At 40.2% G+C, this 22291-nt stretch overlaps 2 long non-coding RNA genes across 2 annotated transcripts in view; both read right to left on the bottom strand.

Moving 5' to 3' along the window:
* LOC140689716 (uncharacterized) overlaps positions 1–16524 on the bottom strand; it is a 29654-nt gene extending 13130 nt beyond the window's left edge. The window contains exon 1 of the long non-coding RNA XR_012064789.1: positions 16481–16524. This is a non-coding gene — a long non-coding RNA (uncharacterized lncRNA). The remainder of the gene's footprint in view (positions 1–16480) is intronic.
* Positions 1–22291, bottom strand: part of LOC140695666 (uncharacterized) — a 475691-nt gene that overhangs the window by 416596 nt on the left and 36804 nt on the right. The gene's annotated exons all lie outside the window — the stretch shown is intronic.

The raw sequence follows: 22291 nt of genomic DNA, 5'->3' as shown, positions 1-22291 counted from the left end.
CTCTGTACAATTGTCTGAATGCCCTCTATCCTGAATAAGCCAAAGTCCATTTATTTCTGTTGCTTCCAATCAAGAATTCTGATTGAATCAAAACCCAACTTCAGGGTGGTGGGTATAGCTCAGGAGTAGAGTGCATGCTTAGCATGCAGAAGGTCCTGGGTTCAATCCCCAGTACCTTCATTTTTTAAAAAAAATTTAAAAATTAAAATAAATTAAGAAAAACAGCCTTTAAAAAAAAAAAAAAACCTCCAAAGCCCTTGCCTCTACAACCCAGCAACTTTCTCTAATGGATGCCCTTCATGATAAAGAAAAAGTACAATTATATTTTATGTTCTCCAATGACTGGGATATAGAGTGCAGAATTTATTTTAGAAAATTTCCATTTAAAAAAAAAAGTTGGGGGGAAAAGTTTTTTTTTCAAATTTTTTTTAATAGCCTTTATTTTTTAGAGCAGTTGCAGGTTCACAGCAGAATTGAGCAGGAAATACAGAGTTTGCACATAGCTTTCCCCACCCACACATATATACTGAAAAGATTTTCTGACAAATCAAGTTATTCAAAACAACAATCATTCAAATACTCTGTGCCAAGCCATGCCAGGATCTTGAGGTTTTACTGTGATATAATGCATAATATAATGTATAAGGCATATTCCATATGAAAAAAATGCTCAGAAATGCCCAGGAAGCATATATGTGTCATGAGCTTTATGTATCTTTGTGCAGGAAGCAGGAGAAGGGGTAGGGGAGGAAAAGGTATAAGAATCAGAAGCAGTACTAACTACTATTCTTAAAATAGATAAGCAACAAGGTCCTACTTATAGCACAGGGAACTACGATTCAATATCTTACAATAGCCTATAATGAAAAAGAATATGAAATATATATATGTGTGTATAACTGAATCACTATGTTCTACACCAGAAACCAACACAATATTACAAACCAACTATACTTCAAAATAAAACACACTCTCTATATCTTACCAAAAAATCAGAAGCAGAAAATGTTTATAAACATCTCCATCATTGATTTGAGTCACTTGAAAATTTTTCAATGTTTTCAAATTCGAAACTCTGAAGTGAAACCACAATGTGACTTGTAATTACTGATAACTAATATAAAGGCCAGAGTAGGAAACAATTAAGAAATGTCTTATTTCAATTTATACCCAGGTTTTTAAAAGATGGAAAGAAAAAAGTTTACCCACAGTAAATAATATAAGACTACCTAGACATTTATCCCAATTTGATTACATCAAAACGCCTGGCGTTCAAGAGTACAAAAAAAACCAGACATAAGTTTTATGAACTTATATGTATATAGCATATACAAAACACACACTTTTTTCTGGTCTTATTGCATTCAACCCTACTAGGCAGAGATCTGGAAACAAGAAAACTCTTGCTGTCCCTTCAAGCAATAGAAGTCTATAATACAATCCAGGACACATAAGCTGCTCCAGGATTCAAGAAAAGTGCATACCTCAGAAAGAGCTCTGAGGTCAGTTTGAAGCAAAAGGAAAAGGAAGGCACTGAATAAAAAGAATACAAAGGAAAGTTCAAAGAAAAAGGTAAATTTCTCTGAGACAGAAGGCAAGTCATCATTGATGGCTGTTAAGACTGCTTGAATTGAATTAATTTATCAAATTGATTGAATAGTTGGTTCAATGTTGTCGAGAAAAAGAATTTAATGTTTTTGATGGAACTGACCAGATAATTAATTAAATGGGTGGTCAAGTCAGACAAAATAGTCTAAGCTCATGGTGTACATGCAGCGAGAAAGCTCAAAGGAAAAGATCCTTAAAGTAGCCAAAAAACCAAATGAATTCAGAATGCAAAACAATGCGGAGTAAAAGAAAGAAGGCAAGTGATGCAGCAGTCGTTCCTGGAGGACTGTGAATTGTGTCTGGAAAATGAAGACTCATGATTAGCTCCTGGCTGCGCTGTTAATAAGGCAGAATTCTGTAGATTACCTATGATTGCAGCAATTTTCAAAGCATTAGAATGTACACGTGACAAGTGAATGATGGGTTCAAGAGGGTGAATGAAAAAAAAGAGTCTATAGTATATTTTTAATGAAAAATGAAGGTGAAAACCAGCCATGAAATAACATCACTAATAAAAAATGGGGTTGCAGTCCCAAAAGGAAACTCCAGGCAGCAACAGACAGGCTGATTCTAAAACTGAAAAGCACTCCTCCGCCATTTTCCAGCTCTCTTTCAGAACAAACGCTTTGACATAGTTCATTATATATATTTTTTTTAATGAAACACATAACACAAAGATATTTTCTCTGGTGATGTCAAATTATGGGAGACAGAGAGATAGTGGTGTGACTGCTACTGCATTTCTCTCTCTGTCCCAATAAGTTTCACCTTCCCCTATGCAGATCCTCGTAAAATTCACCAGTCAGCAGTCCATCAACAAACATGAATGGAGCACCTACTGTGTGTCAGACATTCTTACCGGTGCTGGGATTACAGCAGTAAACAGAACAAAAAAAGAATCTCTGCTCTGTTGGAGCAAATATTCTAGTTGAGGGGAGAGAGAGACAGGCAAACAACACAGGCAGGTCAGACAGCCATAAATGTTACAGAGAAGGAGCGAGCAGGAGGGCGACGACCAGCATTGTTGGAGTAGGAGGTGCTTGAGAGTCATATACTTGAATAGAAGCAAGCGACAAGGGGATTTAAGATGACTTCGGGTCCTTGGGCTTCTTTTATTTTTTTTTAATTGTGGCAAATACACAGAATGCAAAACTTACCATCTTCACCATTTTTAAGTGGACTGTTGTATTGCATTAAGTATATTCACATGGTTGTGCAAACAATCTCCAAAACTCTTTTCATCTTGCAAAACTGAAACTCTCTCTCCATTAAAAAAACTCCCTATATCTTCATCCTTCCAGCCCATAGCGACTACCATTCTATTTTCTGTCTATGAATTTGATCACCATAGGTAACTCCTATAAGAGGAATCATACAGTATTTGTCTGGTTCTGGGCTTCCTGCAGTGACTAATGGAAACCATGATAAAGTATGTGATGAGATTAGTCCTGAGTATCTCCAGATAAAAAGTGGTGAAGCTCTGCATGTTGTGCGGAGAGGTGACTGGGCAGTCTTCCAGGAGCACACAGAATTCTGGGACCCCTCTCTGCTCCCACCCATATGGTGCTACCTGGAGCACTCACAGATCCAAGGCTTTCTCTTGGCTCCTGCGGATGGAGATGTGGAAAGTCAAGGGAGCATCTTCTTACCAGAAGTATGTGGGACTCTTGGGCTGCCTCCAGACTGCCCAGGGAAGTAGCTCTGAAAGGGCAGGCAGATGCTCTCAGCGCACCCAGCATGTGGAGTGCATCCTCCAGCACGTCACAGAGCACTTGGTTTGTTGTCCTGGGAAATAACCACTGCACTAGAAAACAGATCAGGTTCAAGTTCTGGCTCCCATCCTAGATTCCTTGTGTCCTTGGGTACACCCCTTCACTTCTCAAGATTTAAGATTCCTCATCTTTAAAATGAGCTCTTTGTTCTGTCTTTCTTCTCCACTAAAATGTAAGCTTCTGGACATCAGGGCCTGTGTTTTGTCGACTGTTCTATCTCCAGAAAGTAGAATAGTTACTTGGTGCATAATATGGCCCTTAATAAATATTCCTTCAATGAATTAATAAACAAATGAGCCCCTGTCATCTGCATAGCAATGTACTGAGTGATGCAGTGAAAATATCTAGGACATTGAGAATATTTAGAAAACAATGCAGTTCCAAACTAAACGGTACTCACCTCAAGCTTTACTTGTGATGACCCTGAGTTGCTATCACAGATAAACGATTGGTAATTTACATTATGGAGAGAAAATAGCTATTTCATAAGATGACACCACAAAAAGATGAGAGTTACACTGGGCTCTAAAGGGCAGATACATTTTGAGTAAGAAAGAGGGAGAAAGTCCTCTTGGGTTGTTAAAAATATATTCAAGCATGGCATGAACAAATGACAATGAGAAATCCTTCCCAAAGGTCTTCTTTTATCTCTACACTCTCTTCCTAGGAGTTTGCTTTGGGACATGTTGGATTTGAGGTGCCCGTGGGAGATGTCTAGCTTGCATTTGGAAATGTGAGTTTGGAGCTTAGCCTAGAGATCTAGAATTGGAAGGCATCCACTAAGAGGGAATAAATGCCATGGATGCCATCCAAGAAATCACAGCTCTCCTTAAAACTTAACCTAATACCCTACAGCTTTGGATCTTTCAAACAGAAGATGGTATTCATGTTAAGAAACAATCCGCATATTCAGCCTAAAGCCAGCCATGTAGCCATATTGCAAAACGAAGCAGACTCAGACTGTTCCTCAGGTCTGTGCAGGCCCCCTCTTACTCAAACACAGGCACCAGAGATCAGTGTGGACCAGGAGTTTGCCCAAAATTGTTCTAGTTTACATCTATTATCCCAGCATACTTATTAGTAGTACCTCTTTTACTCTCAAATGCATCCCAGTTTAGACAATACATTACACAGTCAATCTACTAATTTTCCAAATCACTAATTTCTTGAATGACCCATTCCCCAAATGACCAATTTGCCTAATGTAATTGTGTTTTTGAACTTTCCAGTTTGGTTGATTGATTTTCATTTTGCTGTCATAATACTGTTTTAAGAAAAGTTTAGACTATCTCTTCCCCAGCTCCATAACACTTGAGCTGGGAACTTAAGCCTCTTGGTCTTCCTCTCCAACTGTGCCTCAGTTTCCTCTCTCTCTCCTTCTAATTCTGTCCCTGTGTCCAGCAGCAACAGCAGGGAGCAGAGACAGAGAAAAATTGAGTGTGTTCTTCTTATGAATATATTCTCCTCATGAATATATTATTTTAGGAATATATTCAATGAAAATATTCTTTTATGAATATATTCTGTATAAGTAGTACTTTTTTGCTTATATACTTAAATGTGAAGAGTTCATATTAATGTATCATCCCTGAGTAATAATAAAAATGAAAAATATATTTATAACAATTCTTCCTATTGAAGGAAATATCCTTACTATTTTTTTTTTTTTGCTTTTTTTCTTACTATTTTTATTGTGGTCCTCAGCACTCCTCACCACCCTTCTCTTTTCCCCCTGCTTTCTGTCCCTCAAGCTGTTGAAAATCTGTTGAAAAGTCCTTAAAATGCTGTTAGAAAATCAAAATAAAAACTAAACTAAATAGTACAGATGACACAAATAAGCTTGGTGAATTAGTCCTTCAGTGAAATTGGCCATGCAACAAATTAGCTTTCAGCAAACTGGTTTAATTAATTGACTTTTAGCAACCTGACCTATGACCTTCCTGACCAGTTTATCTAAAATAGGTTGACCATTACCCTACTGAGTACATCAACCCCACCAAAATTCTCTCTTGGATGAATTGTTTCATTTCTTAGTAGTTTTGGCAAAACCAAACATAACTGTGTTTGCTTCTTATTTTCCATCATCTACACCTAGAATAGTCTCATGAGGGCCAGGGCCTCTGATTCTGCTCACCAGTGATTCCACAGCCCTATCACAATCTCTTGCACATACATAGATGCTCAATAAATATTTATTGAATAAACCAACAATGAATGAATGGATGGATGAATGTGCAAGGGATCCCAGGAGAATCTCTAGATTCATGACAGAAACAAGAAGGAATATAAACTGCATACTAATCCCTGTCTCAGTTCTGACCACCATCGTCCTAAGCACCCACCTTTTTTGTTGAAAACTAAAGAGAAGCTATTAAGCAAAATTTGTTTTAATTGGGTATGAAAAGAAAGGGGAGAGGAAATGATTCCAGAGATGAGCAAACTTTAAACCATTTTTTCACCAGACAGAAGCTGTTTGACCATCTGAAATCAGAAGGCACTGAAGAAAATCTCTACCCCAGATGTTACAACATCGCCCATTTAGTACAGTGCTACTTGAGAGCAGATGGCGATGACTCAGGACTTAACAAAGACCTTAATGGCTCTTCTGCCAGCCCTTGGGCCATCATTTGCATAGGAAGCAGATTTGGCTTGGCTGCTGATGGTGATGCCTCTCACCCACTTGGACATGACCTCATTTTCATGTTTCCATGTTCCATCTCTGCCATATGCAGTCATAACCTTCTGGGAAATACTGTGCCACAAAAATATAAAATAAAAGCAAGTCCTGATCATTTGAAGCACCATTTTAATTACGATTTTCCTGACATACTTCCTCATTAGAAATTCATTTTTAATCAATCTAACACATTTGAATTAGTGTGATGTGGTTTCCTTTTCACCCATTTAATATCTTAAGTCAGAAGTTTAGAGCATTGCATCAGGGTAATTATATGAAGGGAGGACATTTTTAAAGATGCATATAATTTTATTGTGGATTCACAGTTTATGAATTAGGTTTATGGGCCTCACCTCGCCTCGCCTCTAGATGCACTTAGAATCATCAGAAGGAGAGAAGAAAGACATTTCACAAATGAAAGCATAACCTCTTTCCCATTTGGAAACAAATCACCCAGTCCTAACAAACACAAAGGCATTTATTTGCACTTAGATGATTTACCTGGGGGGGTTAGGGGGACAGGAACAAGATCTTCATTTATCTGCCATTTCAGCTCACTGAGTATTTCCTCAGGAAGGGACAGGAGACAGAAGGGCTGGAGTGTGATATTATTAATTGTACTTTCTGAGAGCACAAGTTCAAGGGACACAGCAGGAGTCTTGGAAAGTCTCACATTCTTCCTCTCCTCTCAAGTCCCTCAGAATCACCCAACCCAAGTTCCAACAACCAATTCCCATTACTTTCCAACTTTCAAACACCCAGTGTGCCGTGCCCAGCCCTCAGCTTTCTCCTGTCTCCTTCTGTGATTCTAGAAGTATTAAGAGTTAATTAATTTATCAAAGGAGAGAAAGTAAATTATATCATAAACATTTGAACAGAGTCTCCTATTTTCCTAGCATGGCTGCCTAGAGGGATGCTGACAGCTTTACAAACTGAAGACACTATTTTTGACAGTGTAATTCAAAACCTATTAGAGGATGGTGAATTATATTTTTTTAACAAAATAAAACAAAATAGAAAATATGAAATTGTTTTACACATAACCCCTTTCCATTTCAGATATTATATGTGTGGAAGTATATGCTAATAATAATGAAGTTCTTATTAGCAAAAGCTCATATAATGTTTGGGATGAACCAGGGCCAGTGCCATGGTCATTTACATGCATTAACTCATTTAATTATCCAATGAGATAGGACTATTTTTTTACCCCAGTTTTACAGCTGAATGAACTAAGTCACATAGAATTTAATGATGGTCCATTTAGCAAGTAGCTGACAGGATTTGGACCTCAGCAACCCTGCCCTAGAGTCAATGGCCTTAATACTGCAGCAGCCTGTCTCTCCTAAATCTATTTCTCTATAGGTTTTAGGTTTTGGGGTTTTTTTAAGTTTGATAAATAGCAGTTTAAGGGGGTTTTATGTGTGGTTTCTAGGTTAGTTTCAATTCCAAATATTCTGTGCAATTGCCCTCATTACCGTCAGGCCATATGATCTAATGTTGTGCTCGGAAAATATGGTCCCTATGTCATATATTCCAGTATCACTAATGACACTACCCTTGCCACCAAGCATAAACCAGAGATCTTCTGCCTTCCCTACCCAGTCTCTAGGCTAGTTCTTACGTTCAATGGTCCCAAGCCCCATGGTGCCAGTTAATGGAAAAACACAGCTGTTTACATCCTGGTAAAACTCTTACACCATAAGAAGTGAAACCTAAAGTTTTAAGAGGTTACTTAGTCTTGGGATGGGAGAAGCTATAGAATTAAGTCATAAAATAACCACTGCAAAGTTTATTTTCCTTATCCGAGTTTACAAAGAACTGGGCTAACTACAAGGGGACCGTAACATCCAAGGAAAACATCCTTAAACTTCCAGTCACAAAATCTGACCTCTGCTCTGCCAAAATTATGTAATTAGGCAAACTACTTATTCACAACAGCTGAACTTATTTAGGGCTCTAAATAAGTTCAGCTCTCCAGGGCACACTAACCACAGTCTCTGAGGAAGGCAGAGATGGAGACTGGAAAGGAGCATTTCCAACTTCCTTCCTGATGCTCCTACCCTCTGCCTACCTTCCATCTTTCCTTCCCATCCATAGAGTACCCCCTGACCCCCAAAAGAGGAGAAACAGCTAATTGCAGAGGTGAGGGGGCAGAGCAGTCACTGGGGATGCTTCACCAGCAGGCAGTGGAAGGGCAGGCCCCTATAAGGGTCACTCTTTCACCTCCTGCACCGTGTGGCGAGCCCAGCTGAGGTATCTCCTTCGCTCTTTCTCTGAGATGCTATGACAGCTCCCTCCAGATCCCCAGGACCCCCATGCACCGTCCTGCAGCTTCTGTGTGCTGCTTTGCTCCTAATGGCCGAGTCTGTGGCCTTCCTCAGAGGATTAGCCAGGAGTCTCTTGGCCTGGATTCACTTAGAGCCATGGGTGCCCCGGAGTTCCTGTCCCACCCCAACCCTACCCCTGGGTGCCTCCTAACCAGTGACTGGATGTGCAGCGGTGGGAAAGCCCAGCTCCCTGACCTCAGATGAAACAAATTTTGAGGTGTCAGTTATACTCAGAGTCCGCCCACAACATCTGGAGTCGGGAGCCCTCCCGGAATGGCGCCCTTGCTTAGCTTCACCTTCCCTGGTCCCTCCGCCCACTGCATTGCATTTTCCACAAGGGCGCTTTCTGAAGTAATGGCTAGCATCGTTGTCACAGCCTCAGGGGCTGCTTCTGGGAACCTGACCTAAACTGTCCCTGCTGCAGGTAGAGGCCTGTCTGAGGAGCTGAGCCCGACCAGATCTTCTCTCCTATTTGGCCTCCTTTTCACCTGCAACTAGGTTAGATCAGGCCCTGCTCCACAAGGAGGAGGGCATCTTAGATGCAAGGAGGTCCTAGAAGCTTCATGTAAATAAACCTTTGGGCCTTAGCTGGATTCTCCAACTCAGCTTCTACCAAAGCCGTGCTTTGCAGGTCAGTATTCATTGGTCAGCTATTAACACAGCCAGGCTATCCATGTAGCTACCATTCGTAAACATCTCCCTCAGCTAGAAAACTGAGGGGAGGAGTGATAAGTGATTTAGGTATCCCTGGTTCTCTGGCCCTAAAACTATCATAACAGCAACAGAAACCTCACCTCCAGCTCTTACAACCGTGTTAGCAGGCTTTCAGAAAGTAGGAATCAACCAGTATAGCTCAAGACCTAGAAGAGAACTTTGAGATTTATCCCTTTATAAACAGATGAAGAAACTGAAGCTAAGACGAAGCATTTTTCCAAGATCACATCATTGACAGTAAAGCTTTTCCCTGAATCTGAGTCTCCGGACTCACAGCAGGGTGGTGGGTGGCGGCCACTGAACCAGGCTGCAGTGAGAAGAGGGGCGGTTAGGCTGCTGCCCACCCAAATCCCACCCCCTGAAAGCATCTCTGGGTATCTACAGACACATTCATGGCAACTGATTGGTTTGAACTGCTTGATCTTCCCCCTATTAAGATAAACAGCATGAAATGTAGATTAACTCTCCTCACCTGCCTTGAAGGAACAATAATCAATAGTCAGTTCGTTAAAGAGATTCTTAGTCTCATCACACTCCATAGACCCAGATCTAACATGGTTCCTGCCACACAGGGTAGAACTTAGATCATTTTATTAGGAAATTCGTTGGACAAAATTTCATACTGAGTCCTCAACTATGATTGCAATGATCCTCAAATTTATCCATGGGGAGGCCTATAATAGAATTAGAGCAAAATACCATGAAATATTAATATATTTAATTCCGCTGTGCAAATTATAATTTTACTAGTAGTGGAATATGACTATGAGATATATATATTTACATTTCTGCATTAAAGAAATAATAACACACTGAAATTTTAAGGAATTGCTTTTCAGATGTGTTTTCTACTCTGTTTATACATATTTTACTCACCAGCTAGCCCCCACTACCAGTGAAGCAACATAATCCAGTGTAAGAAATTTTAAAACTGAAAAAATATTCCATTCATTAATTTACTTTTCCTTAAAAATGGGAAAACAATCACTATTATTTGACTTCTCCATGAACCAAGGGTCCAGCTTACATAACAACACTATTCCTTGAGAACATGAGTTTGAAATCACTGCAATAACGCAGTCTTCACAGGAATAAACTCCAGCACAGGTTAGTATTAAGCAGTCTTAAGACAGGCAACTGAACCAGGGTCTGGCCCACACACATTTGACTGCTATTGATTTCAAAGTAGGGGAAACTTTTATAGTCATAAACACGTGGAAATGTTGAAATAAGAGTTAGGTACAAGTCCCCAAAACACTAAAGACCCAAGCAATGTCTACAAATTGGGAAACTGGAGATAAGACTGAGTTCTTCGCTACAGACAATAAGTTTGTGTAATTTCTAGAAAGGGACCTAAGCAGTATGTCCATGAATAGGGTGATTACTCTTTAAGTGTCTTCAAGTTTTAGATGTAATTCTATATAAAATGTGTCAGAAGGGGAACAAAGTATCTAACAGCACCAGCAAAGAATATGAAAAGAAATACATGTATGTAAATGGATGACCGAAACATTATGCTGTACACCAGAAATGGACACAACATTGTAAACCGACTATACTTCAATAAATAAATAACTCACCACCCCCTTCTGAGATCTAGATTGGTTATTAGGCCAGGCTTATTGTACCTGGCTCCTCCTTTCTTCCTGAAGAATTCCCATCCCAAAGAATCCTTAATCCTTGTATACAGTCTTCTGCCAGTCCTGCCCTTCCAGCTCAACAGACAAGCCCATGCATGTCCACACTCCGCTTGGGCAAAAGCTGGCATGTCTGTTCCAGCCACAGCAGCAGCAATATTTTTATTACCACTATTACTGCAGGACCACACATCTACTTACCAGCAGCAACTAAGAAACAGAAACTAGGAAAGAGCAGGTGGGTGTGCGCTTCCAAAAACAACGTAAATAAAAGTGGGTTTGATCAAGAGCAGCAAAAGGATACTTTTTTTTTTTTGCCTAACAACCAAAATCTCAGCTAGATAACAACCAAGATTCTTTAAGTAGATCCAGTGGGAAAATTAACTCTCACCGTATGAAATCTGATTTTTTTTAGATCTCTGGAGGCTATATAAAAGAAAAACAGAGAAAAGAAACAAAAAAGGAAAGCTACTCCCCAAAGTCAAGACCACCTTTATCCTTCCTCCTTCTTCTATCCCACATCTTGGAGCTTCAGCAAAAGAGAGGCTGAGGAGAGACTAGCTGGGATTGATAACTATGATAAAGAAATGAGGATGTTTGAGGCATCAGAGGAGGGAGGACTGAGAGAGATGGAGACATCTGGGGGAAAGGAGGAGAGAGAGCGGTCTGGGCTGAACTTTCTGTCAACCAAGAGAATGTCCACATGGCACACCCCCAAGATCTGCTCAGGATGCCCTTGCTGGTGTACAGAGCACAGATGTGAGTGAGCCAGACTCAGGCTGCAACTTCTTACATCTCACCCCCACTGCACCCTTACCCTCTGTATATTCAATCACCACAAATTTGAAATAAGAAACTAAAAGAAATTTCTTTGGGGTTTATGTGTTTGTGTTAACTCACCAGAGAGAGGGAAGTGGACCACCCCCCACTACACCCCACAGGCCCCAATCCCCAGTGACACCTGAGACATCTTCAGTGACAAAGAAAACCCTCTGCACTCAACCCTACCCCCTCCCACTCCCTCCCCCAGGCCAGAAAAGACTAGTGACAGGTAACATCATCTTCATCATCATCATCTTGGCATCATGATTGTCTTCCCTTTCTCTTCTCATTTTACAGATTCAGAGTGATGATACGATTTGCTTTTTGTTTTGTTTTATCTTCCTGGAGAACAGTGCATATTTCACTTTACAGTGCATCCATGTAAGTTCCTACATTTCCAAGGGTAACATTCAGGTTATCCCTGCTGGTAACCAAATTATAAAACTACCCTGGCTTCAAAAGCAAGATAGGATGATACACATTAACATTCTTCCCCTCTAATAGTGCAGAAGAAATACGTCACAAAAATAGAATCACATGCTTTTACAATCCAGTGTGCAGGCATATTATTTATGTTAAAGTTAAGCCATCCGGGATATGGGGAGAATAAGAAGAGTTTCAAAGATGTCTGAGCTTTCCCCGACACCCTTTCTCTTCTAACTGCCAGTTGGCACATTCAGTGTCAATGCGTTGGGAAGGGAGGGACAGAGAAAAGCACGGGCCATTTAATTCTCCAACTCATAGCTTCTAAGCTACTTTGCAAAAACTACTTAACCTAAAATTCTAAAAAGAATTACTATAAAGAGGGATGGTAACTAGGAAGCACCTAGAGAACACCCCTCTGGTCACTGATGGGAAATATAAGCAGTTCACAGTACTGATGAACAGCTGAGCTGAAACACGAACTCCACTGCTCTAAATTCAAATTCTGTTCCTCTTACCATGACACCATCAGGGCACACCTGACTCCACTGCAGGGACTTGACAGTGATGCTGGAGGAACTGTGGCCCCATGTCACATACTGCTTATACTAACAGCTTGCCAAACAGCTGAGCAAGAATATTCTGCTCTCCAGCATCTTCCATTCCATCAGCCCTCAGATCTTCAATGTGGTTTAAAGCCGGTTCTCTTCCAATATTAAATCACAAAATTGAGAGACTTCAAAGAAAGGCTTGCTCCCCACCCCCACCCAAGCCAATCTTCATGCCAAGCCAAGTTCTGTGCTTTCTTCAGCATCCCACTCTGCCCATCCCTGATTTTTCACACTCCAGCCTTAGTTTGATTTCTAAACGTACCTGGATGGTATACACCAATCCTGACTGTAATCAAGTGAAGAAAAGTTCTCCTAGTTCCTGCCTAGAACCAAGTCAAATGATGTGGCCAAGCCTGGGTGGATCGTGGCTCCTAGAAATACCAGCTCATCAACTGGGAGTTCCACAGCCTTTGAGGGCCTGCATGGCAGCTGGGGCTTCACAGAGAGGCCAGTAGTAATGAACACCTGAAACTCCATCTGTGGATTTATCCCAGGACGCTGGGATGGTTGGCAGGCACTTTCCCACTTGAATCTCAACAGACACCTTCGGGATGCCAGAGCTGCCTTCAGTTCCTATGTTGTATTTCTGAAATCCCATGGAGGCCCCAGCCTCCAGCCATTAAAAATTCAATTCAAAAGGACAGCATGAGCCTCCAACACACACAGACTGGCCTGATGCTATCTGTAACAGTTGTTTGTTCACTTAGAGGCTGGCTGTTATTTGCTTCTTTCACGCCCCCAAACTAGCCTTTAAATTTATTGATTTAATTTTACTTTTAAAGAGAGATGTTTCCCCACCCCCCTCATAAAACAGCAGGTGCCTGCTGAAAAGTACTTGTTTTCTGATTGGCTTTTAAAAAAAAATTTTATGCCGTTAGAAGACCATGTACAGGTCACATGGAAATCTTCCTGGGAGATCTACCACAGTGTGTGGTTCTTTCTGACTGAAGAGAATTCAGATATTCCTTCAGTCCAGGCCCAGCAAGTTTAAAAGACAAGAGAGAACACGTAGAGACAAGCCTAGGCAACGCTGCACAGAGGACACCTGCACTATTACGTCAGGCTCAAGCCTTCTCACCTGCTGCCTGACCTGCCCAGGACAGGAGCCAAACACTGCCCGAGTGGCTGGGACAGAACTTAGAAGGAGCACACATCACCACACCTGGTGCCGATGGAGAGCCTGCCTCCCCAGGGTGAAAGCTGCAATAGTTTAGCCAGAGAACATCCCTTGCCACTGTGGCTGTGGTGCTGTCATCATGCTGTAACCAAGCAGGACCCTATTGTCATCAGTGACCACATTGAATTTGTAACTGTTTAAGTGTGTAATAATTTAAAGGGTTTTTTAATGTACCTTTGCTGACCAGGATTAGGCTGCAGAGGAGGATGGGGGAACCTTGGTTGGTCTACCCTCTTGCAATTGAGTGTTTGTACATCTTGTTATTCATAACTCACCCTAACTGTGCATGTCTGTAGTTATTTTTAGCCTCTTGTGATTTCTTTGTATCCTGTTGTTCAAGGTGCAAGCCTTAGCCTACAGCGAGAGGTCCCAGGCCTCAGCCTCCCTAAAGCACTAGAAGCATTTATCAACCTGACTTTAAACTGCACAAGCTTTCCTTTGGAGATCTTTTTCACAGAACCCCTTCCTATAAGCATAAGAGTCTCAGAAGAGTCTCAAGGCTGGAGGTGAACTTCATACACAGCAGAAAGAAGAAGCCTTTTGTATCTGCAAAAACAAGAACAACCTTGCAACAACTTTTTACCACATGGAAACCAATGCTGTCCTTTAGACTCTTACCATAAAACCCCTTGCCTTCTCTCCTCAGTGGGCTCACAGTCTTAGTGGCGTTAGCCCACTGTGCTCTCGTTTGCCTGGCAAAGAAATAAAGCCACCTTTTCTACTTTATCCAAAACTCTGTCTTCAAATCTCAATTCAGTAAGCAGGGTACAGAGGCCATGTTTCAGCAATGCCGCACTGATGCCCTTAGGTCGAAAGCTTTAGAGTCCTTTGGAAGTGCTCCCTGCTCAAGGAGGGCACCGCACCTTCATTCACATGTGGGTACGACCTCCCTTCTTCTCTACCAGTAGAAGAGCTGCTGTTCTCTGCTTCCTTCTCTACTTCCCACCCATCACCACTGGCACAGAAGTGAAAGTCGGTTTCTGGTCCTTCCTTTAGGATAAAGTTCTGATCCTGGAATGCTGCTCAGAGACTGTATGTTTTAAAAACTCTGAGTACGTACTGCCAAGTTGCCCTTGGTGTGGACACTCACGTACCTTCTCAGCTCTCCTGTCTTTGGAGAACTGCTTCCCATTCCAGAGGAATCCTGCCCAAAGCAAGTGGCTCAGATGTGGCTGATCCCACCTTATGGCCCCAGAGCTGAGACAGTGACCTGGCCAGTACGAGGACTCCATCCCCTTGACCTAATAAGTGGTTCAAGGATGGATACATAACCCAAGCCAGGCTAACTGGAGTTTCCCCAGGACTTTTGCTGGAGGGATTTCAAAAGATGCTCACTCTCAGGCAAATCTATAGAGACAAAAAGTAGATTAGTGTTTGCCTGAGGTGTTGGGAAGGGTCTGGGCAGGAAATGAGGGTGGCCAGTGGTATGAGGTTTCTTTTTGGGGTGATGGAAATGCTCTAAACTTGACTGTGGTGATGGTTGCACAAGTCTGTGAATATACTAAAAATAATGTAATTATATGTTTTAAACTGGTGGATTTGGATGGTATATGAATTATATCTCAATAAAGCTGTCATTTTTTTTAAGATGCCCACTCTCACTCTCTCTCTCTTTCTCTAGGAATGCAAGCAGGAAGAATACTGTAAACTTGGGTCTGCCAGCAGCTGTTTCTTCACCACGTGGAGAGAGCATGCCTGAGAACACAGCCAACCAGAGACAAGAAAACAAGAGAGACAGAGACAGAGATAGAGGCAGAATGAATCATTTGAACTACTGGACCCAACTTTGCATAGAGCCACTTCCATTCTTTCAACTGCTCAGCTGCGTACACCAAAAAAATTCCCCTTTTGCTTCAACTAGTTTAAGCTGAGTCTCTGTCAAAACCAACAGAATCCTGCTACAGCTTTCCTGAAAGGCTGTCTATCTGTGTTGCATCAGTGTCTATTCCCACCCCAAACTCCTACAAATTGAGCACTATCTTTAATAATAGCTTTGTTCGTAGACAGGCAAAAAAAAATTACAAACCTTAGATTTCTAGCAAGACTCAACATTAATATCAACCCCTATTTTTTTCTCCTTTAAATTGTCCATATTTGCATTAACTATGTACAGGATAATGTTAGGAAGCCCTTTGTCAATGAATTTTTTTCTAGTTATCACCAGTCTTTTTGATATCTTATGATTGTTTTTATATGCAGAAGTATTTTTATGCATGAAACCAACCAAATTTTTCTTTATAATGCTATTATTTTTGTTTTTAGAAAGTCTTTCCCCATCCTGAGATTACACAGTATTCTCATGTTTTCAGTTTTTAACTGAACACTTTGAACCACCTAGTATTTTAGATTGAGCCACCTAGTATTTTAGATTATAGTAAGAGCTTAGTGTGTATTTTTACCCAAAATAGGTCACTAATTGTCCCAGTAGTCATTAAATAACTCTTTTTTCCCAATTTATTATGATGGCTATTTATATCAGATACTAAATTCATTGACATTGTAGAGCTTCTTTCTTGACTATCCATGTGGTTATGGTGAACTGAGCACCAATCTTGAGCAATTACTCTGCTATTTTACCTACTATAACTTTATAATACAGTTTTTGGACTTTTTTATTGTATTAAGATATGTGTAACATTATAAAATTTACCATTTTTTTAATTTACCATTTTAACAAGTGTATAGTTCAGTGACATTAAGTACACTCACAATATTGTACAACCATTACCACCATCCACCTCCAGAACTCTTCCATCTTCCCAAACTGACACTCATACCCATGAAACAATAACACCCCACCCCCTCTCCTTCCAAGCCCTGGCAACCAGTGTTCTACATTCTGCCTCTGTGAATTTGACTGTTCTAGGTACCTCATGTAAGTAGAATTATACAATATTTGTCCTTTTACATCCAGCTTATTTCACTTAGCATTACGTCTTCCAGGTTCCATGTTGTAGCATGTGTCCTAATTTCATCCCTCTTTAAGGCTGAGTAGTGTTCCCTCAGATGTATATACCACATTTTGTTTATTCATTTATCTGTCGATAAAACATTTGGGTGGTTTTGACCTTTTGGCTGTCGTGAATAACACTGCCATGAACACTGGTGTACAAGTATCTGTTTGAGTCCCTGCTTTCAATTCTTTTGTGTATATATCTAGAAGTGGAATTGCTGGATCAAACGGCAATCCTGTATGTTTAATTTCGAGGAACTGCCACCCTGTTTTCCAAAGAAGCAGCACCAGCTGACATTCCCACCAGTAATGCACAAAGGCCCTAATTTCTCTGCATCCTCACTGATACTTGTCTTCTTTTTTAATAGCAGCCACCCTAATTGGTGTGAAGCAATGTAATACATGATAGTACAAGTGTTCTCTCACTGATTCTTTGTCAAAAAGTTTTTTGGCCATTTTCTGTTCATCCTCCCAGGACCATTCTGGAATTATTTTAAGTCCCCAAAATATCTTACATGACTAAGAATTAGAATTCTATTAAAGTTATTTCAAAAAATAACATAATTCATATCTTTAAGACATTCAACCCCACTCCCCACAAAAAAAAATCTTATTTCTCTTAAAATTTTTAGTTTTCTTCATACTAAAACTGAAAGTTTCTTGTTAAGAGTATCCCTATGTACTTCATCCTATTGTGCTATTGTGCTATTGTGAATGGAATAATCAGCCTCTTTTTAGGAGACAATATTTGGAGGAAGAAGCCCCACAGTGGAAAATAATCCTCATTTTAAAAACACCTGCTATTTTAAGATCAGTGATGAAGGTCAATAGTGCTTGTCTTCTACATGGAAATTTACTGTAACAGAAAAAGGAAACACTGGTTAAAACTTCATTGGATTTTCTCTTCCAAAGGCCCAGAGCATGACTCCCAAGGTGGCAAATAAATCAGTCCTAAGGAGGCAAATAAAATTGTGGGTAATTTAGTGTTTAATCAATGTTTGTTATGGCTATCATTAATTTGGGGTCAAATTCATGATGTGTGAGTTTCCCTGTGTTGTATGTGTGCTTTACATTACATTGGCCCTTCCTTGAGGATTTACACTTGTTTTATTACTTCATTAATTTACCATCTAAATTATTACTGAAGTTTACCCCTGTATCTCTCCTCTACAATATACTTAGATATCTGTGATTTATTTACTTTCAACCCTTCAGTCAGAAAAATAATCTTTAATTTTACTATAGCTCCTAAGAGGAAATATGATTTACTTTATAACAATTTAAGACATATCACTCTGCTACGCAGTTTCCTGGCTCATTGCGTAGAAAAGCTTCTATTGATAAAAGTCTTCCCTTGTTGGGGAGGAAATGTCAACTCTGCTCTGTACTGAGTGCAGAGTGGTTATGTAAGAAAACACATCAAAAATACATGGTGTATGAAATCAAATATACATAGCCCAATCCCCTGAAAATGTATGAAAGTTTTCCTGACCCCTTTCCAAAACAGCCTAAGAATGTCATGGAAGAACAAAGACACCACCTAATACATCTTCCTCCCTGACATGTTTCCCCTGACAAGGGAAGAATTTTGTCAATAGAAGCAAACAGTCTACCCCCTCTTGAGTCCTGCTGAAGTAGTACATCAGCCTTGTGTGCCACCATCTTCCCTCAGCTCCACCATTTAACAGTCCATGAAAAGTGGATGGGTTGTGGCTTCTCTGTTTTTTAAGATTTGTATTTTTGGCCAATAAAGAGCAACAAAGGGTATTTTTGTACTAGAGGAAATAAGAAAAGGAAACAGAAACCCATCCAGGTGAACAGTGGACCTCAGTCAAGCCACTATAAACCCTCCAGCTATTTTAATATACCTGCTCTCCTCCCCACCACCGGTAACTCCACTCTCTTTCCAAGCCTTTATTTATGCACATAAATAGGTCAAGTAACAATAATATAAGCATCTCAAAGTTGGACCAAAAAACTGACATAACTACCATGGGTGATGCACAGCGTTTTTTTTCTCATGTTGCTACTGGGTCTCTTCTTACTATTAAAATCTCCATCCCCGGAGGAAGGATGGATACATTTGGGACATACATACCAGTTTTGGACTCTGGAATAAATGTGTTTATCAGATATAATAGTACCATTATTTACTGCTCTGAGGAAACAGATAGTATCAGTGATGACTGATGAGGGCAAGGGCAAAAGGATCCCAGTCAACCACTAACTTACTTTTAGTGCTCAACCCTTTATAAAAATAGCTATCACAATTGTATCTATTTTTTGGCTTTAGGGTTGGAAAGGCAATCTCAAACTAATGACTACTCAATAGAATAAACCCGGGAGGAAAGTCATCTGAAAGATGCACACCCATCTTCTCAATTTTCAACAATTCTAATTAACAGAAAAATCTTATATCTCCACTAAATTGTTTCAATGCTCTGTTTTTGCAACCTAAATCCAATCAGAGAGTATTCTCATGAAATGATCTTAGCACTATATAATTTGATTTGTCTAAAGCATAAATTAAATAGTAAAAAGAACCTTAACTTGACATATAAAAAGAGAATGGCTGTTATATAAAGACAAGGAAACAGCATAAATAAATCTTAAGGCTGAGGATCCCCCATGAGCTGCAACCATTTTTAAGTCAACATATCTCTTAATGAACATTTTATACAGCCAAGACCTCTGTCCAAATATCTTGCACGATCTCTGTATCAAACAGGATAGGCTAAGATCTGCTGAGGTAACAAATAACCCCAAAATCTCAGTGGTTGATGAAAATGTGAATTAGTTTCTTCCTCACACAGTATGCCCACTGAGGGTCAACTGCAGCTCTGCTCCACACTGACTTCAATCTGAGATCAAGGCTGATGGAACAGCCTTCATCTGAAACATTATTTGTTGTTGGGGAAGAAAGTATTACAAGAGGGAAAAGAAAGCATCATGAAGCAGGAACTGGCTTTCAAAGCTTCTGTCCCAAAGTGATGTGTGTTACTTTGGCTCCTATTTCATTGGCCAAAGCAAGTCACATAATGTCACCTGAGTTAAAGAGAGCCAGGAGATGTAATCATCCTCTTAGCTGGTCTCCTTCCCTCTAGTCTACCTCCTATCAAAGCCATCTGCCCCTTTGCTCCCTGGGGTCCTCTTCAAATCTGATCATATTCCTCCTCTGCCCAGAAATTTCTACAGCTAGGCTTCACCTGTTGGTATATGTATCAGCAATGGAGTGTGTGGCAATGGGCCAAGGGAGTTCTGGAATAAACATGGTGAATTTTCCAGAATGCTGGTTTTAGTTAAAGATTTGGAAATATATTTTTTAATTTTAAAAAAACTTGAATATATTATTGAACAAAATAAAAATTAGTAAGACTCTTTTTAAAATGTTGGTGTTTGAACTGGGTCTCATTGGGCCACTCCACATCTCCTGTTGCCATAGGTGCTGGTTCATTTACTCTCAAGCATTCTTTAATGGAAGAGGTTGAGAAGCATCAGGGCCGACATCAACTGGCTCTTCCTACCTCCCTAGAGTGGCACTGTCCATTATGCTAACCAACAACCACATGTGGCTATCAAGCACTTGCAGTGTGGCTAACGTGACTGAAGAACCAGACATTTAATTTTATTTCAATTAAATTTAGATAGCTACACGTGGCTTGTGGCTACTATGTTAGACAGCATTGATACAGAACGTTTCCATCTTTGGTAGGCAGAATAATGGCCTTCTGAAGATGTCCACATCTGAATCCCCAGAACATGTGACTATGTTATGTGATATGGCAAAAAATTAAGTTTGCTAATCAATTGACCTTAAAATAGGGAGGCTGTGCTGGATTGCCCATATGGGCCCATTCCCCTCTGAGTCCAAGTCCAGAACCAATCTCCTTTACCCATTTTCCCTTCGTACAACTGAGGAAAGTAGTTGGATTCAAGCAACATTTACTAGAACACCAAGGAGCTGGGAAGGATGAGTAAAGCAAATGTAAAGAAGATCAGTCAGAGACACAAAGAAATCTGACCCCAAGACTCTCAGCAAGAGTATGAAGGCACTTGCTGAACCCCACGTCTCCTCTTCTCCAGTAACTTCTCTTGAACCACAGACCACTCAGTGCAAAGTACCTCCAAATTACTGACTTAAGGCTCTTCTCTATGGACTTCCCTACCCCTCATTAAAATTGAAGCTTACTATTATTCCTCAAAATGTGAGGACTCTCTGTGGAAGTACTCCATCCAAATACATCTTCCAGATTACAATCAGAGGAACAAACCCAGTTTCTTCCCTAGGATCTTTGCACCCAAAGAAATGATTCTACACATGCTGGCCAGTTATCACCTGCTCCCACTCATTCATCTGGCCCTGTGACTCACCCCTCGAGTCCTCACCTCCCCCTTCCCCACATGGCCCACCCTGCAGGGAAGTGGTCTTTTATAATTAGAGTTTAATATTTAAAATTAGCTTACACATTCAGTGACCATAACACAAACAGAATACAGTAGGTTATGCTCTCACAAGGCCTTTCCTGGGTATTTACACCAGTCTTCCTAATATAGCAGCCTATTTAATAAGAGTGATCCAAATACATTTTAACTCTTTAGGACCTACCTGTGTGCCTGGTACAAAGTCGAATACACACTCTTACCCTTTATCTATAGAGATCCCCCCACCCTTGGCATTACTCCAAATGAGAAAAAAAAAATCTTAAGCAAAAGCCAATAGCAAAATATCATTTAGCACTATTCTTATTTTTGCACATAAAAATGTTTATTTACCTTTTTTTCATTCCAAATTAAATTAACTAGTTTTCCTCCATACTGAAAAACATCATCTATTAGATCATATGGATTGAACATTACTGGATTTAGAAAACAGCATAGTTTTTAAAGGAGCTAACAATATGAACTAACCCTTAATATCAAAGACAAAGACTGAAATTCTGTATGAATGCATGAATCCATTAAGCAGGAGTCATTTTCAATTATTAAGAAGCAAAGATCTGTATTCTTTATAGAAATTAGAAATGGCAGAAAAAACATCAACATTCATAACTGCTACAATTAGGGCCAATAAAATTTTTAAATCAAATTAAAATCAGAGTGATGATAATAAGAGTAATGAAATTTATGTAGCACCACGTGGCTCTGTTTCCTCTGAGAAACCCCTGAGTCCATTATTTTAGGATGAAGATGAAGGATGAATAAATCAGTAGTCACTGCTTGCATTTTCCAGGACCAGTGGACAAAGGATTCACCTGCACTAGCAAAGAAATGGATCAAATATCATCAAATGTCATGCCCTTGGCTATTGTCTCTCTGGATCCACTGTAACACTCAGCCCCTCAGCTTCACCCCAAAATTGTCCAGTTCTACTGGGAGCCAAGGCAAGGTGAGCCTAGGAAATGTCTGCCTTCCTGCCAGTTCCTTGCTTCCCCTGCATTCATTTGGCTCTGATGGGTCCCTATTCTGGGCAATCTGATACCCAAAGGAACAAGAGTCAGGGAGTGCTTTAGCCAACTTCTCTATAGTTTAGCACATCTGTGGTGGCTGCAAATATTTGTTTGTAAAGG

This window comes from Vicugna pacos, chromosome 3 (assembly GCF_048564905.1).
Source record: "Vicugna pacos chromosome 3, VicPac4, whole genome shotgun sequence".
Taxonomy (NCBI): domain Eukaryota; kingdom Metazoa; phylum Chordata; class Mammalia; order Artiodactyla; family Camelidae; genus Vicugna; species Vicugna pacos.
The sequence above is the reverse complement of the archived record's forward strand: the minus strand, read 5'-3'. Positions and strand labels throughout refer to the sequence as shown.